The following is an 18,879-nucleotide window of genomic DNA, read 5'->3' on the forward strand; positions in this document are numbered from 1 at the left end:
ATTGAATCAGGAAATGAAGCAAAATAACTGAGAGAAATAAGAATTAGGCCTCAGGTGCCATGTCCATAATGTATAGCAAAAGATCTAGCATGAATTCTATCTCAAAATAATTAATTACAAGCAGTTATTACTCCACCACCTGCGTTACTTCGTTATACGGGAAATGCACTCCAGACCAACAGAACTGTAGTTAGAGCAAATTTCTTGTTTTGTTGAATTATAGCACCACCCTAATTACCTTTTTTTAGCCTGCCATCTTCACAGTCCTCAATCTTTCGCCTGAACTTGTCCTTAAGGGGACTCCGTGAAACTTGAAGGTCTCTGTGCTATTACAGAGAGCTGTGTAAGAATTTGTTGGCTAAAGTAAAAAAAAGACATTAAAAAATAGTCATACATAAGGAGGCAATCAACACACTACTGTACTTACCATTTTCACCAGTCTGAAACGAGTCTCCTCTGTGCTATGGTTGGACACAACATTTTTCCACACCATCCTTTCTTTGAGGAGCTCTATGTTTGGTTGAAGCTTCTCTAGATGTCCCCTAATACTTTGTTCATCTTCTCCTGCATCAACCTATAGGGGTATTGAAATTGGTACAAATGTGGGTACAAATACAAAACACACTTACACAGGAATCTATAAAAATTAATAAAATTTGTCTTAGATGAACAGACACCAAAGTTCTGCTGCTACACCAAATGTGAATTGAGAAAGTTTGTTTGACAGCCACCATTTAAATGTTTATACTTTAAAAAACTAATTTGAGTAGAAATATGTAATTTGTTTAGCAAATATTTTAACTTTATTATTATAAAAAAATCCTTGTGTAATTTAAGTGTTTGTACAAATCTGTTCAATTTTACCTTCAATATTATAGTAGGCTTCAACTGACTCCCATAGTTTACAGCATCAGTTAAGAGATGTGTATCCTATTCCTTGAGAAAATTTGCCATGCATGTGGCATACCTGTTATGTAGCCAAAAATAATCGATATTGAACCAAGCTGTTCTTGTGACAATTTATTTAATTTAACTCTTATTTTTTTCTAAATTTCATAAACTAAATAGTTTTTCAGTTATCACAACTGTTATAACAGAAACACTGGCACTGGTTATTCAATAAACAGATATTACTGTTACTAAACTCTGCTCAAAAGAAATGTAATTACAAATTGATCCATATCGTGATGTGTATCGTATCGTGACATTGATGATGCACAGCCTTAACTGAAAATGATCTTCAAACCAATTCATTAACAGTTACATGCAAATATTCATGACATGAAATTGGCCAATGTTAATAATTAAGCTAATGATAAATAGCCTAAATAAATAGAGCTAACGTTAACTTTTAGCCTAACGTTAAATAATTTTTTGTTTGCTACCATTCCAGTTACATTTGCATAGAAGTCTTTGACGTAACCTTACACTATGTAATGTTACACCTCTTGCATGTAAGATTAAATACAATATTTGAGCTTTAAACGGTTAACATAAGTATGCTTACATTTAATTTTAACTTAATAGTTAAGAAGTTGTGCATATGTTATTTTTATTTCATATTCACTAACGTTACTAGACACAGTATCCATGGGAACGGTGCAGCTAACGTTATATAAAGCCCACCTCTAGGACCGTGGCTGTCATCTCTATCAGCGATTCAAAAAAAAAAAAAAAAAAAAAAAAATGATTAAATAGTTAGTCACGAAACGAACGACCACGTTAGCCTTAATTATTACTTAACGTTACACTTCAGTGTTAGTTAAGCAACAAATATCCCTAACCGCATCTCCTTAACGTTAACGTTAAACCCCCCTCTGTCTCTCGAGCTTTGTCGGTTGACGTTACACCAAAGGCGTTTCAGTGTATTTGGTTGAAATAACTTAACGTTACTAAAACGTTACTGCTGCAACTCTGGCTCGAGTGTAAGAAATTATTATCCTTTTTCTTTTTGAGCGTCACTAGGATGTTATTCGCTTTGTTTATTGCGAAAAAAAAATCGTTAACTAAGTTAAATTAGTCAACACAGTTGGTCAGGCTCCACACAGTCGGCTAACATTACTCAAAACACGGTACAACATTTTAAAATAGCAACAAAATGTCCCCCTAACAAGGAACTCAACTTTAATAGCATTTTTATGTGACAGTTGGAGGTATGACACTCACCTGGGCAAGATTATTTCTCTCTCCTCAGTCTCTCTTCATAACGACGCCGGCTCCAAAGGTCCAACGAGCAACGACACAAATGACGCAGTTTCTCGAGTAGGACCGCTCGCGCACAAACGGCGTACATCTGATTGGCGCGTTTATATCTATCTATCTATCTATCTATCTATCTATCTATCTATCTATCTATCTATCTATCTATCTATCTATCTATCTATCTATCTATCTATCTATCTATCTATCTATCTATCTATCTATCTATCTATCTATCTATCTATCTATCTATATATATAAACGTGCCAATCACAGGGGCTTTATATATATTACATTATATATATATATTACATTATATATATATATATATATATATATATATATATATATATATATATATATATATATATATATATATATATATATATGGACATCATAATATGTTATTAAAGCTAGACTACACAAATGAACAAAACATAAAATTAAAATAAAATTAAGTAAATTAAGTATAAAATATTATACTTAAATAAAATATAATTAAGATAACTTTGTTTTGGCGCTGTAAATAACATTTTATAGTGGTGTGATAAAGTGAAATCAGTTTCCAGCAGAGAATTTTTTTTTCCAAGAGGTTTTTTATAATTTTTATTTATAATGTATTGGCTATTAATAAGCGATGTATGGGTGATGATTTGAAAATGGTTCAAGTGTGGATTTGATTTGGTAGCCGCCTACTGTTATAATTTGTGTGTATTGAATACCTAATGTGTTTTAATTTTAAAAAGTTGGGCAGGCCCCATATTCATTAGCTTAATTTTTAATACCAATGGCAAAAAGCTGTATTGAATCACTTTGCTGGGGTCAAAAAGTGTTGTGTTTGAGGGCTCAAATATATTTGATTTGGGGGCCTTTGGGCCAAAAAGGTTGAGAACCATGTTAACTTCATGTGAATATTATTATTTTATTTAATGTTGTTTTGTAATCAATTCCCCAACTAAATTAAGAAACTAAAAGAAAGACAGAAACTAGAGGGGCTTTTTAAAATTTGATTTATGATGACAGTGGTGCTATATAGCACCTTAACCACCCTAAAGAACCGCTGAAGAACCGCTGAAGAACCACTGAAGAACCTTTTTTTTTTAGAGTGAATGAGCAAAAAGTTAATTTATTTGCGTGTCTAGTTTGTGCTGTAATATTTGTAAAAAAAAAAAAAAAAAAAAAAAAATTAAGATCTGCATCTAGCCTTCATTATGTGTACACAATTAAGTCATTATTATCAAACTAAAGAAACCACTACATTTATTGGAGTCCTAATGGTTTATACTGGTGTCCAGTAGATATCAACATGTAAACTAAAACTTGCCAAAAGTGTTCTATTGGTCCTTAATGGTATCCAATAGACAATGCATGCCACCAATAGAAGAAATCAAATTACCAATAGAGACCCACTAGAACCATTACAGTTTCCATTAAAACTAATAAAGACAAATAGGCATACACATGGCACCAATAGAAGAAATCAAATTACCAATAGAGACCCACTAGAACCATTACAGTTTCCATTAAAACCAATACAGTTTCCAATATAACCATTAAAACCATTACAAATTCTGTGATGGTTTCTATTGTTTTTTTCAGCAGGGAGTGTTCAAATATCAAAGCTGGAGTCTTTAATCTTTCTGATGATACTGAGTTTGTCCAGATAATGTGTGATGAGCAGTGAATGTTGAACAATAGTAATCTGAGGCCGTATGATCTTTGAATCGTAAGGGGTTAAAAGAGATCTAAAGTTTACTAATATTAGTCTCGAAATTCCCCAGCTGAAGATAATTATGCTCTGCTATGATTTTGTAGATGGACCATTTTGAGAATACTTTTCTGTAGCGCCACTTTTGACGACGTCCACTCGCTTTAGCCTCCTCACCCACAGGTTTTGCTGCATATATTTACTTCTTTCTGAATGAAATCGATAAAATCCTACACCTTTTCCTGTATATCTGATGGCGCAACCCCAAACACAACACGTTTTCGTCATAGTTTCAACTTTAAACAACAGCAATGTTCTTAACTATGTTACTATTTACAGTAGCCGGCTGATCTCTTCAGTTTGTCAGTAGAAGTCGCTCGCGTTCTGCCACCCGGAAGTATCTTGAGGCGATTGTTTACAAACATTCTGAAATGGTCTATTCTCTCAACTCAAACAATAACACTCACTTCCGGGTCGGAACTTCCGGCTTCCGGTATCTCAGGGTCTGTGTCTCAGCATCAACCGTCCGTCTCTCTCTCTCCCTGGTCTCCGGTTCCACCGGTGTTTTATACCTTCTCCGCGCTCATTACTGGAACAAGAGACAGGTGTTATTAATCTGCGTCCAACCCAAGCCTGCAGTCTCCCTCTCATTTACTGAAGCTTTCGCGCCTCGATCGCCCCCCGGTGACCAGTATAGCCGCTCCTCTGTGTTTTCTAATGGACGCGAGGCAAACTAAATAATAAAATTACACTTTAAAAATGTTTCCCCAAAGTTAGTTTATGTCACTGAAGGCAGTTATCATCACGATGATTTCATTTCAGGTGTTGGTTTTAAAAATAAGTTTAGTTTGAGTTAGTTATTTGATGCTATAAAAACGGGGGGTGTGACGTCATGATTGACAGCTGAGACTGACGGCTTCTCTGAGTGAAGTTGTCACTGAGGCACTAACGGACTTTTTTCGAAATTTTTGGGAGCAGATTAGAGCTTTAGCTTTAATTTCTACATTTCCATAACTGTTTATTTCACACCAACATAGTTAATTGTTCTGCATCTACGAGAGCGTGGGCGGGCTTTTGATATCGCAGCTGTACTTTCTGCTCTACTTCCTGCGCTCTACTGCCCAACTCCGGTCCCGAAATCGCTACTGCGCAGACTCGGTCCCAAGATGTCAGCGCCGTGCACCCCCACCTGAAAGCTTCAAATATGGCAAGCGGAAACGGATGATGTCGAGTCGTCCATATTTTTTTACTGTCTATGGTCCAACCCACTCACTTACCGCTCGTCCCGCGGCTCTCTCTCCCGCTGCAGACCTCGCTGAACCACGCCCCCTTGCCACATTGTGATTCTCAATTTATCCAGAATCATGCAGCTCTAGGATGGTTTTTAAAAACAAACATGTTGCTTTATACATAGCATGTTCATTATTCATCCATGTTTAACATTCTGCTTAACATCTCCTTAAATAAGTTTTGAATAACAATGGTAAGTAAATAATGATTGTCATCTTTAAATAAATGTGAGATGTTCGAGAAGTTAAAGACTACATTTATCAATTTATTATAATTATTATTTTAGGGGATTCAGTTCTACACAGCAAAAAAAATATGCTGGCAATTGATACATCGAGTAACAAGTGGATATTATATTATTAGCTATAATATTGGGATAGTCAACCCAAATGAAAGTTAAAGTTATATCATAACTTACAACTTCCACGAAACACAAAGGAAGATATTTTGAAGATGTTTATTTATAATATTTTGAAGTGATGAAAGAACTTTCATATTTGGGTGGGATATCCCTTTTAAAGGCACAATATGGATGACAGATACAGATACAAAATATTTAAAAACCAGTAGAACAATATTATTAATTTTGTAGATTTGTGTACTTATAGTGTTGTCAAAAGTACTGACTTCAAAAGCAAGTTGCTATTGAAATTTAAAAAATGTGACTATACCAGCATTCACTCCAATCACAGAAATATGTTGAGCATGTGAACACAATGGCCAATCAGAGGTGTTTAAGAATCCGCCCAGAAATGCTGGTATAGTCACATTTTTTAAATATCAATACCAACTTGTTTTTGAAATTAGTGCTTTTGACAACACTTGTAAGTACACAAAACACAAAAAAACTAAAACAAACACTCACTTTCAATCCATGAACGTATCTCTAAGAGTAAAGCGCTTCTGCCAAATAAAACCAGAAACCAAGGGTAATGCAGAAATGACACATTTGACAGGAGACTCCCTCAGACGTCCCGAGTCATTGGTTAAAATAGTATTTTTCTCACAATTTACAAATAGTTGGAAACATTTGGGATATTGTATGAACTCAACTGAACAAAATATATACTGGCCTGGTGGTTTTTGGATATTTTACTGCAAAAATACTGCATAGTGCACCTTTAAGTCATATTGTTTTGCGAATTCATTAAAAGAGATTTAATAAAAATAATAATAATAATTTAAATGAATTAAATATTTCAAATGGGTAGCAGCAATAATACATTTAGTCAGAACCTTTCAGAATAAAATGTCATGTTATTTGTAGTTGTTTATAATCGTGGGAGAAATGTATACTCTATTTGAAACAAAAAAAAATAGTTGTGATTCCCAATTTATCCAGAATCATGCAGCTCTAGGATGGTTTTTCAACACAGTCTCACCCCTAGTCGTCAAATGTTGCCGAACGGTCAAGGGACCCTGACGTCAGCTGTTGACGCACAGGGTACCCCTAAATCGCCATTTTTCGACGTACTGGGTAATCCACTGATTTCAATGAGAAACCTAGGACGTCATAAACAGACGTGTTGGGCATGTGAATGTTATCGTTATGATGGAATATATTGGGTTATAATTTTTACATTATGACATGTTGGAGTGTGATTCTCAATTTAATCAGCCAGCACAATTGTATTTACATTTATTTACGCTATGATACACGTTTGAAACAGCAGTCAAACCCCATCCCGCCCTAAACCTACCCATTTGCGTATTATATGATATAAAACACAGACTGTAACAGACAACAGGCACACTTTATTGAAAAAGTCCAACTATTCCGAGGCCAAACGATTGAATTGTGTGAAGAAAAGACCCAAAAGCAATCACCGTGGGAACCCAATTGCTTTCAGTGGGAAACCTTTGGCGTCAACATTAGACGGCAATTCTATCGGTATGAAATCGCGCTGAAGAAGTCTCATTCAGAACACATCGCGATGTTTGGCATCAGATCACGTGTGCCACATGTTGGTGAGTAGTCATACATATTATGTCCTATTTGATATAAAGTATTTTCTGCTTGTCGTTATCGATCATGTTCAGTCACTGCATTGTATCTGTCATCATCTCCACTGAGGCTTTGCATTTCTTTGCTTTCTAAATAAACACACCTTGCTAATAGGGTGATTAAGCACTGTCACGTGACGTGCTATAGACCTTTAAACATTTGTTAATATTTAATAATAATTACTAGTGTAGTTCCAACGTGGCATTTGTAGTAGAAGCACAATAAAAAAATAAAATAAAAAAACACTTGCCATGCGTTTACCACAGTATTGGTAGTTTTAATGTGATATTTGTTGTAAATAAACAGTAACCACAACAATTACCATGCTTTAAATGCATTTTAATGTAAAAACCAAATATTGTTATTTAAATAGTATAGTATTTCCAGAGCTGTATTTGTATATGAAGAGTTCAGATGCAAAAGCCTCAAAAAGCCACTTCGGTCACATGACATCAGATATTCAATTATTTTTTATTATTATTAACGTCCCGTTTGCATGTAAATAATGTATGTGATCACAAAATCAAGTGCGTTATCTACATTTTCAAACAAATTCATATGATATAGCTTGCTATTATATACTTTTAATAATGGGAATGCACACATATCTGTGAACTTATTACATAAATGTATTTAACATTTAATTATGCATCGTTTTTTACAGAAATAAATCCTACAGTTATGTATAAACTGACAACATCATCATCATGTCCTGTCCTGGGCGCATTGGGCAACATGTGTCCTCCAACATATTCGATCTGTGGCCACGTTTTCACATCTTCTCATGGAACACCGGCATTGAGGTCTCCGTGAAACATCTGTCTCATATCTTCCTTGGTTTTCCCTGTCTCGTGCGTCCTCCTGGTGGTGTCCACTTCATAAGTGTTTTTGGGTGTTGTTGTTTGGGCATGCATAGGACATGTCCAGTGAAGTGCACCCTTTGCTCTGTCACAGTGTCTCAAAGTCTTCACGTGGAGTCTGTGGAGTCTTATGATCTCTTTGATATATGCAGAACCAATATTCATAAACTGTTCTTGATGTCTGCCTATGCCTTTATCATCAGGAGTTTTAGTGAAGGACATATCTATTGCCATCCACTAGTTCTAGTCATGCATTGACTTCATGATGCTATAGTCCAATGTATATTTCTGCATTTGTTGTTTGTTTGAACAAATGAAGATAGTGAGAGTTAATACCTTTTGAAATCAATAATTATTCATTAAAACTTTTATTACAATGGTCACTAAAGTACATGTCCACCATAACTACCTCTATCATTATTTCACAACCTATCATTATAATCATATATAATCGCAAATATATAGTATTAAAGTTTAGAATGTAAAATGTTATTTTTTTGCATATATATATATATATATATATATATATATATATATATATATATATATATATATATATATATATATATATATATATATATATATATGGGCACTACATTTGTATTTAAACTGTTTGACATTAAATCTTGGAATATGCTTACAAAATTGTGTGCATTCATTGTGCTTTTGTTATATTTGTTTTAATTCCAAGAGTTCAGATTGTAAAGGATGGCTTAAAGAAGTTTATGCTTGTAGACCATTGCATAGAAAAAGGATTCTCTTTAAAATATATTTATTATGCATCAGTTTAACCACACAAAGAAGACTTTCATTTTAAAATGTGAGTTTTATTATTTAATTAGAATAAACAAATATTTAGCCTATATTTAGAATAAATAATATTTAATATTTATTATAATAAATATAATATTTAGCCTAAATATTAATTCTTTAAGGAATCTACCCCTTCAGTTGAACCGGATGAGATGTGATATAATTTACCATAAATGGACAAGTAAGTGTGACGCCTGTGTTCAGCTGGGTTGTCATTGGCTGTGACTTTATCGCAGAACGCGCTGTGATTGGACTATCTGTTTTAACTCATATAAAACGGCGTTTCATGTTACAAAGTATGTTTTGGTGTTATTACGTCAGTAATACGTTAAGCTAACTATAAAGTGTCGCTATGTTCTGAGAAATGACTCCTTTACTGAGAACCCAACCCTAACCCTAAGCATTTCTGCACACTTCTATGAACTACAGCGCCATGTTTCCCATTGCATTGATACAATGACAGATATATGGGTAATGTAGTTTAAAAGGTTTCATAATGAAACAATAAATGTTAAGTAAATTACATATTTAATGGACAACTGGATATTAAAATATGTTCATTGTGTAAACCTATATGACATATATGAGGGCCAAGCTTAAATTGTATATTTTACTGTGAGCACTTTTAAAAAAACCTTTATGGCAGCTTTCCATATATGTCTGAAAACTGTGGCCAACATTATTTAGTAAACATTGCATATGCAGTTGTCCTGCCAATTTTCTCTGTGATACGCTAACCAGACTTTGAGTTAAAGCCATTTGAAATATGCTTTTTTTTTGCTCTTCCAGGGGCCACTTCTGGGTCCCTGGAGGTGTAAGGGCAGTACAACATACACAGATCTATTCTCCTCATCACGGACAACAAACTTTGAGTCACATTTAAATATCAGAGTATTTTGTCTTTTCTATTCTAACGTCATGCTTGTGTATAGGTTTTGATATTGTAAGACCATCTGATGAAATACAGAAATATTTGAAAGAAATGTTGTAAAATAATAATTATTAAGTTTTATTTTCTTTTATGGATAAACACTAATAAATATAATGGATGAACCTGCAACAACTTGCCATTATCCACTTTCCAGAGTAAACAAAAACTATTTATATTATTTACACTTCATTATTACTATTAAATATAGGACCATGCACCATTAAGTAAAATAACAAGAGACATTGTCACAATTTCATCTACACCCTCTTCACGTACCTGGCATCGAAAATGTGCATGCTTTAATTTTTATTGCAGTAGTAGATGTACCAGAATGATCAACATGGATCATCTTCAGTTAAGCTTGAAGTGTTTGTAATCCTTCCCTTTATTTCACTGAAAACTGACATACTTGTCAGAGCATGCAAGTATATACAACTTTTTGGAGCATTGTACCAAATATAATATAACCAGATAAAAAATGTTTACTTCTCAAGTAAAAATATTCTTGGTAATTAATTAGATAACCTAAATAAACTTGTTGAATGTGTATTTACTGTACCAAACACCATACACAATACTCACCATACTTTATCACTCAACACTTTATTGGAGGATACAGTATACAGTTGATAAAGTAGAATAAAGTCAAATTAGATTCAAGATAAATAAAAATGGGTTTTAAAAAACACATTAACATCATATTAATCCATTCACAGCTGCTGAAGTCACACAAATGAGTGCCACATAATCCCATCCAGTCAACTATGATACAGAAAACAGATTTGATATAGTGTTGGAAAATAATGATTCATTATTACAACTAGACTGGTTTCTGTCTCTTCCCTCTATCATGTTCATGTTCTTCTTCTTCTAAACAGTTCGCCCACTTGTACCCTACAGTATAATCAATGTACAGATGATGTGATCACTGATGTTGTGTAGCCTTTTCTCAACCAGAGGAAGAAGTCGTATAATCCGGCGTTCTCCAGTCCTGGTCTAAAAGTAAAACAACAAACACAATTCATATTAAGTTTAATGTACAGTCAGGTTAACCTATGTTCTTCAGTAAACTCTCCACCTCAAAATGGGCAGAAATGCCAATTCCTGATTTAAATTGACAAAGCAGCAGTCAGTACATAAAATAATATACACATTGAAGCATTATGTATAATATTTCAGCCCATAATATTAGCCAAGTACTGAACAAAAACTAATTTACCCATATCAACAGCAACCTTTTAAACAGTAGATCTTTTAGAAAGAACTAACCAGATATTTCAAAGAACATTTACTATTTGATTCCTAATATGTCCCAACTCATTATCTTCTAAAGCTACCCAGAACCATCCATGGTCTACAAAACAATGGAGAAATACATGGAGTTTATAACAACTAAATGCTTTTTCCCACACTTGTCTACTTTTATCTAAGACAAAAAGACGGTGCAGTTTTTAAGAACTGAAGGCCAAAAGTGTAATAATAATTGTATCAAAAAGGGAAAACAAATATTTACCATTTTAAATAAATCCAAGATACAGAACCTCATTTGCTTATTTTAGGAGTTATTAAAATATTTAGACATGAATAATGGTACGTATTTTATCAGAGTAGAAAGAATGATCACTGTTGAAATGAATAGTCCTTTGAGAGATCAACATCAAATTTTGTACTACATATTACAGCATTGCTTCAATACAAGACATACCAATGGACGTGCGCACTTTTCTGTCTTCTTCGGGCACAAGATGTCCATCTTCCTTCCTCACCCTAAACAAAGGACTTATTTTCTTAGCTTGCTTCGATATAAGGTCTGGTCTTTCTTCTCTTCTGTAAAACAAGAAAGTATCATTTACTCTGTGCAAATACTATTGTTTTTAAAACATATAAATTAAGACAGTTAAAAGTATGTAATAGCAAGCTATATCATAAGAATTTGTTTGAAAATGTAGATAACTCACTTGATTTTGTGATCACATAAATTATTTACATGCAAACGGGACGTTATAAACAGTGCAAGTGATCTGATTAAGAAAAAATAATCGAATATCTGATGTCATGTGACCGAAGTGGCTTTTTGAGGCTTTTGCATCTGAACTCTTCATATACAAATACAGCTCTGGAAAAAAAATTAAGAGACCACTTAACATTTAGAAATCCATGTTAAGTGGTCTCTTCATTTTTTTCAGAGCTATATGTACGAGAATCATACGAATTTGACAACTTGTTAAATCTTGTGAATTATTAAGACTTCGGGAATATGTTCTTACTGATTGAGATATGGGATTTGTAAGAATAAGTAACAACAAATGCTAAATAAAATGTTTGATAAAGGGTTCAAACCAACACATACATACCATTACAAATATTTGCTGTTGCAGCTTTTGGTTTTCTCCGTTACTTCTCCACAAACAAGAATGGGTTGACTGAGTCCGAGAGGCCCTTTTGGTCTTTTCAGGTAAAAAAAAAAAAAAAGAAAGAGAGAAAAAAGTCATAATATATAATATATAGCATTATAAAGTATACTATTTAAATAACAATATTTGGATTTTACATTAAAATGCATTTAAAGCATGGTAATTGTTGTGGCTACTGTTTATTTACAACAAATATCACATTAAAAATATCAATTGTTGTGGTTACTGTTTATTTACAACAAATATCACATTAAAACTACCAATACTGTGGTAAACGCATGACAAGTGTTTTTTTTTTTGTTGTTTTTTTTTATTGTGCTTCTACTACAAATGCCACGTTGGAACTACACTAGTAATTATTATTAAATATTAACAAATGTTTAAAGGTCTATAGCACGTCACGTGACAGTGTTAAATTACCCTATTAGCAAGGTGTGTTTATTTAGAAAGCAAAGAAATGCAAAGCCTCAGTGGAGATGATGACAGATACAATGCAGTGACTGAACATGATCGATAACGACAAGCAGAAAATACTTTATATCAAATATTAGGACATAATATGTATGACTACTCACCAACATGTGGCACACGTGATCTGATGCCAAACATCGCGATGTGTTCTGAATGAGACTTCTTCAGCGCGATTTCATACCGATAGAATTGCCGTCTAATGTTGACGCCAAAGGTTTCCCACTGAAAGCAATTGGGTTCCCAGTTCGTCCATCGCGTGACGCCGAGGGGTCTACCTGTGGCGTCTTCAGTGTGACGCCGGGGCGCGCGCGGCGCGCGGCGCGGATAGAGACGGTGATTGCTTTTGGGTCTTTTCTTCACCCAATTCAATCGTTTGGCCTCGGAATAGTTGGACTTTTTCAATAAAGTGTGCCTGTTGTCTGTTACAGTCTGTGTTTTATATCATATAATACGCAAATGGGTAGGTTTAGGGCGGGATGGGGTTTGACTGCTGTTTCAAACGTGTATCATAGCGTAAATAAATGTAAATACAATTGTGCTGGCTGATTAAATTGAGAATCACACTCCAACATGTCATAATGTAAAAATTATAACCCAATATATTCCATCATAACGATAACATTCACATGCCCAACACGTCTGTTTATGACGTCCTAGGTTTCTCATTGAAATCAGTGGATTACCCAGTACGTCGAAAAATGGCGATTTAGGGGTACCCTGTGCGTCAACAGCTGACGTCAGGGTCCCTTGACCGTTCGGCAACATTTGACGACTAGGGGTGAGACTGTGTTGGGTTTTTAAAAACAAACATGTTGCTTTATTTATAGCATGTTCATTATTCATCCATGTTTACCATTTGGCTTAACATCTCCTTAAAGGTGCAAGTATGTAGTATTTTTGCAGTAAAATATCCAAAAACCACTAGGCCAGTGTTATATATTTTCTTCAGTTGATTTCTTACAATATCCCAAATGTTTCCAACTATTTGTAAATATTGTGAGAAAATTGCTATTTTAACCGAGGATCCGGGATGTGTCAGCAGAGCGTTTGAGGGAGTTGCCTGTCAATTGCGTCATATCTGCGTTGCCCTCGGTTTTATTTGGCAGAAGTGCTTTTCTCTTAGCAGTGTGAACATGTCACAGCAGCGCCGAGCGAATGCACAGAGGAACGTCATAACATCATTTTAAACACTTAAATGTATCTAATATGATAAACAGAGCTGCTTTACCTAATACTCATGACCGGAAAAGTGGAAATGTGCAGGCGCCCGGCGGCTGTGTCCCGTCCTGTCATAAAAGTCCCGTTGCTCGCGAGACGTGTGTTTGTAACAATCACTCCAGGAGCCGTGCACAGCTTTACAACACTCTGTCCTGCTCTGCTTCATACTACAGTAACGTTAATAACCGCATTCATGAACATGATTTCTGCCTGTGTCCTATTTTCCAATGGCTGTGAGTTGAAGACCACATGTCCCAAGATACTGCGCTCAAACTTGGCGTCATCAAACTACACATTTGTTTTTAATAGGCGCCCTCTAGTGGACAGAAAGCTGCATAGTGCACCTTTAAATAAGTTTTGAATAACAAGGGTAACTAAATTAGGTCATTTTTGGCTAAACTATCCCACTAATTGACACAAGCTCCATCTACATATCTGTCACTGACACCAAAATCAAATGTGAAATGTTTTTGAGAAGTTAAACACTACATTTATCAATTGATTATTTATTATTATTATTATTATTATTATTATTATTATTATTATTATTATTATTATTATTATTATTATTTTTATTTTAGGGTATTCAGCTTCAGTTTTGATGCTGGCAATTGATACATCGAGTACAAAGTGGAAACAGTGACTACTTTGGAGTTCATTCAGTACATCTTGCAGTATGCTAGAAAATTAAGATAGTCAACCCAAATGAAAACGAAAGTTCTATCATCACTTACTATTGGGTAACACAACAGGAGATATTTTGAAGATTTTTATTTATAATATTTTGAAGTTATTAAAGAACTATTAAAATAACTAGTGGGCTATACCTTTAAAGGCACAAAATGTATGATTTACAGATTAAAAATATTTTAAAAACAGTAGAACAATGTTATGCATTTTGTTTATTTGTGTACTTATAGTGTTGTCAAAAGTACCGACTTCAAAACCAAGTTGGTATTGAAATTTTAAAAATGTGACTATACCAGCATTCACTCCAATCACAGAAATATGTTGAGCATGTGAACACAATGGCCAATCAGAGGTGTTTAAGAATCCGCCCAGAAATGCTGGTATAGTCACATTTTTAAAATTTCAGTACCAAGTCAGTACTTTTGACAACATTAGTAAGTACACAAAACACAAAACAACTAAAACAATCACTTCTTTAATCCATGAACGTATCTCGCACTTACTCTGTGATCTCAGTGTTTGAATCTGTGTGTTTCATATCTCAATACAGTAAAATAATAGTTCATCCAAAAATTAAGCTTCTGTTATTAACTCACCTTCATGTTGTTCCAAACTTTAACTTTAAGATGTTTTTAATCTCATAATTTGTCCATCCACCGAAAGTCCACTCAACCAAAATATCCCATTTCAAAAAGTGCATATGAATTAAAATCATATGGATTACTCTAATAATGTCTTTATGCACTTGATGCTAAAACACTTTGGCTGACTGATAAAAATGAAGGGAGAAATTATTAATTTGTTAAATTATATTTATTTAGCCTATTAGCCTAATGTTAGCCTACCTTTTTTAGTTTTTTTTTTCCTGTTATTAATAATCTTTGTCTTGTTCTGGTTTATTATTATTTGTAGACTATATATTTTAACTGCATACATATATATTCGTTCTACTCAAGGACTTTTGTAAATAGATTGCGACCTTTTGAATTAAATTTTTAAGACTGAATCTGTTCATGAATAGTTTTAAAATGTTATGTTTAAAAGTTGTTGCAGGTTTTCAGAAAACAACTAAACGATTAAAAACAAAAATTTTAAAAAAAGTTAAGCAGTTGTCATTGCTTCTTTTTATTGTTATTTATGGGGCTCTGTTGAAATAATTGTCAATTTGTACAGTTTTACAGTAAAAAAAAAAAAAAGTGGACAATTATATGTGGACAAGATGCACATTTTGGGCACTTATGATCTATATACAGCACCTGGGGCCCGTTCTTCGTACCTGGCTTAATACGTACCGAGATGATTTGACAGATCCCAGATCTTTTAATCCTGATAACTGATCTCTGGCTAATTTGGTTCTTCAAACAAATTTGCAGACTGGATTAATATATCTGGATAAAATTATCTGAGATCACTGCTCGTGCCTGTGTTCCCTGAAGAGGGCAGATGATCGATACTTGAAACCATGATCAGCAATCCAGCGATTGGCTGGCGTCAAGACAACGTAATGACATTATATAACTAAAAAAGCCACCTGGCAAAAAACTTGTCAAAGAAAAAAAAGAACCTTTATAAGGAAAGAGACAAACGAACTAACCAACATAAAAGTTAGATAAATTAAATGTGCACTGTTTTGATGAACATGATTCCTATAATGATTTATAGTAATTGTACACACTATACATTTTTATTTTAATGTTGTAATTTCATTTTAATTCAATTTGAAGCAGATTTGTTATGTGAGAATATTAATTAAAGTTTCTTAAAGCTACACCGTGTGATATTTTCCCCCATTTAGCGGTGGAAAGGTATATGACAATCCAGTGAATATTAGTTTCTGTTCCTCTCAATTGCAATTTCGTTTTAACTCCTACGGTGGCCGATTTAGTCCAAGATTAACATGGCAACCCCCCTCTTCACATTCGACACGGTGCCATCGAGTGTTAAAACGCGAAAGGCGAATCTTGATTTAACGGGTATGTCCCTCTTTGGCTAATGTACTTTCAAGATGGAGGGGCAACATGGCGACCGGCATTCGAACCCCTCACCCGTATGTATTTTAATGGCATATTATAAACTTACGAGAATACTTTATTACTTGAAAGAAGTAAATATACATTAATGAGCACATATATTTTTGAAAGAACTAAGTGTTTTTAGCTAAGAATAAACTAAAAAAGTTACACAGTGTAGCTTTAAGCCACTCCCAAAATATCCGTCATCACTCACATTAATCCACGACAAAGATTAACTGCACATTTGGAATAATAGATGCATTCAATATAAAAATAGATCTCTCTTCTATAATAATTGGTATGAAAACAACATTGTGTTAGTTAAACAACTTTTAAATTCAAACTGTATTTTATTACCTTTTTTTGGATAAATTTGGGTTTCCAGTTACACCAAAAGAGTATGCTGTTGTATTTGGTGCTATATCTCAACAAGTTATACAATTTGTAAGAGCGTGTGGAAGTGATTCTTCTGAGGCAGTATATGTTCAAGACAGCATGTTTTTAGGAGACATTGACATTCTGAAACACAGTTGTACTAATAAACATATTAGGGATATTATAACCGGTGAAACCGCTACTCATAAAAGTTAATTGTGAAACAGTGTATTTAGGAATATAAACTGGAATAAAGCTTTGTGAAGCATACTGCTTAAATAATAAAGTAAAAGTAAAATTGTACATGGTATCCAGCTAAAAATGTATTAGGTTTAATTTAGATATTGATTGTTCATGTGATTTTTGTTCAATAGAAAAATAATCTATTATTCATCTATTTTGTGATTGTATACACAAAGTTTTTTTTGGGTGGACATTGAAAATTTCATTAGAAGGAAAACAAATATTATATGTAAATTAAATAATTTTGATATATGTATTTATTATTCCAATGAACGTGATAATAATAATTTTGCCTTTATTGTACAACTTTTTATTTTTGGGGGGAATATTTCATATACACAAGAAGAAATGGTCAGGATCCAAGCCACATTTTCTTCAGGAGACTATGGACTATTGCACCAGTTTAAAGAATACTATGAATAAAAAAAGCAAGAAAGACTTGTAATATTCTTAAAGAATATCTTTTTTTAAAATTAATTCATCAAGGTTTGTATAATCTTGCATTTTCGTTTTTTGTTTCATTGTTCTTTTTTATTTTTATTTTTATTTTATTGTAAACCTCCAATACATCTATAAAATAATCATTCCATCACAATTCACAAATAAATTTCTCAATCAAGTGACTGTGTCTATAGTATTATTCACAAATTTTACACAACATTAAAATATTATTTTCAAATAAACTTTTATATTTATTATTATTTTAAATTATTATTGCCCCTGGCTCAGTAATGAACTCTTGTAATAAAATAGCAGAGGCTGGGACAGATTTTAAGTATCTCCTCAAGATGAAATCTAATCCTGTTTACATGAAATAAGCCTGCTCCCGAACAGGTTTAAGCTAATGGACCTGTTGCTATGACAGCAAGTCCAGGATCCATCCGAGATCAATCCAAATCATCAACAATCAAATCCAGCTAACTGAGTTAGCCACGTACAAATAACGGGCCCCTGCTGTGTATTTCAATCACTACAAACAGTGGGACGTTTTTTTTACAACTTAAGCGAGAAACACAGGGCGAGTTAAGCAAATTAAGTTTAGCTGATCTAGAATTTGTTGATATGGGTTTTATTTTAAATCGAGTTGTTGCACCACATAATTTTAAACAGATGAATTATGCAGAACAACCGCTAAGAGCTGATCAAGCAGCAGACTAGGGTGAAACCGACGAAATGCAGGCTAAAGAATCCTTAAAAGTGCAACCCTTAAAGTGCTTTAATGTAGGCTACTCTGATTTTAAAAGATCAAATTCAGTTTACATCTTTTTGATAATATGTACAGGAGAGTAGATGAGCCAAGAATAACGCAACGCCAACGCATTTCTTTATAATGGGTTGGAAAAAACACCGAACGAGAAACCTCGTTTTGCACTAAATGTTGTTTATTAACAAAGATTCGGGAGCAGCGCTTTAAGATAATTGACACAGGTGGAGAGCACTCAGCTAATCATCAAAGAGGTGCATACAATTACTCTGGGGCCTAGTCCACATGTACACGGGTATTTTTATTACCGGAGTTTTTCCTCCTCCGTTTTAAAAAACAATCACGTCCACACAAGCAGGGTTTAAAAAAAAAAAATCTGTCCACATGACTAAGCAAAACTACGCTATGATTGGCTGCCTGTTTTCCACATGGGTCCCATTCACTGC

General features: G+C 33.8%; 2 long non-coding RNA genes across 4 annotated transcripts; both read right to left on the reverse strand.

Moving 5' to 3' along the window:
• Positions 1–204: 204 nt before the first annotated feature.
• LOC137079377 (uncharacterized) lies at positions 205–2,302 on the reverse strand. Of its 2 annotated transcripts, none has more exons than XR_010905482.1 (3): positions 2,167–2,302; positions 428–574; positions 205–326 (listed from the first exon to the last, which is right to left on the reverse strand). It is a non-coding gene; the product is annotated as an uncharacterized lncRNA (long non-coding RNA). The 2 variants fall into 2 exon arrangements; XR_010905483.1 differs by having other exon boundaries at positions 239–358.
• An 8,230-nt stretch (positions 2,303–10,532) lies between these two features.
• On the reverse strand, positions 10,533–13,042 carry LOC137079378 (uncharacterized). Of its 2 annotated transcripts, none has more exons than XR_010905484.1 (4): positions 12,796–13,042; positions 12,161–12,253; positions 11,528–11,633; positions 10,533–10,802 (listed from the first exon to the last, which is right to left on the reverse strand). It is a non-coding gene; the product is annotated as an uncharacterized lncRNA (long non-coding RNA). The 2 variants fall into 2 exon arrangements; XR_010905485.1 differs by having other exon boundaries at positions 11,512–11,633.
• Positions 13,043–18,879: the final 5,837 nt, after the last annotated feature.

This window comes from Pseudorasbora parva, chromosome 6, assembly GCF_024679245.1.
Source record: "Pseudorasbora parva isolate DD20220531a chromosome 6, ASM2467924v1, whole genome shotgun sequence".
In the NCBI taxonomy this organism is placed as follows: Eukaryota; Metazoa; Chordata; class Actinopteri; order Cypriniformes; family Gobionidae; genus Pseudorasbora; species Pseudorasbora parva.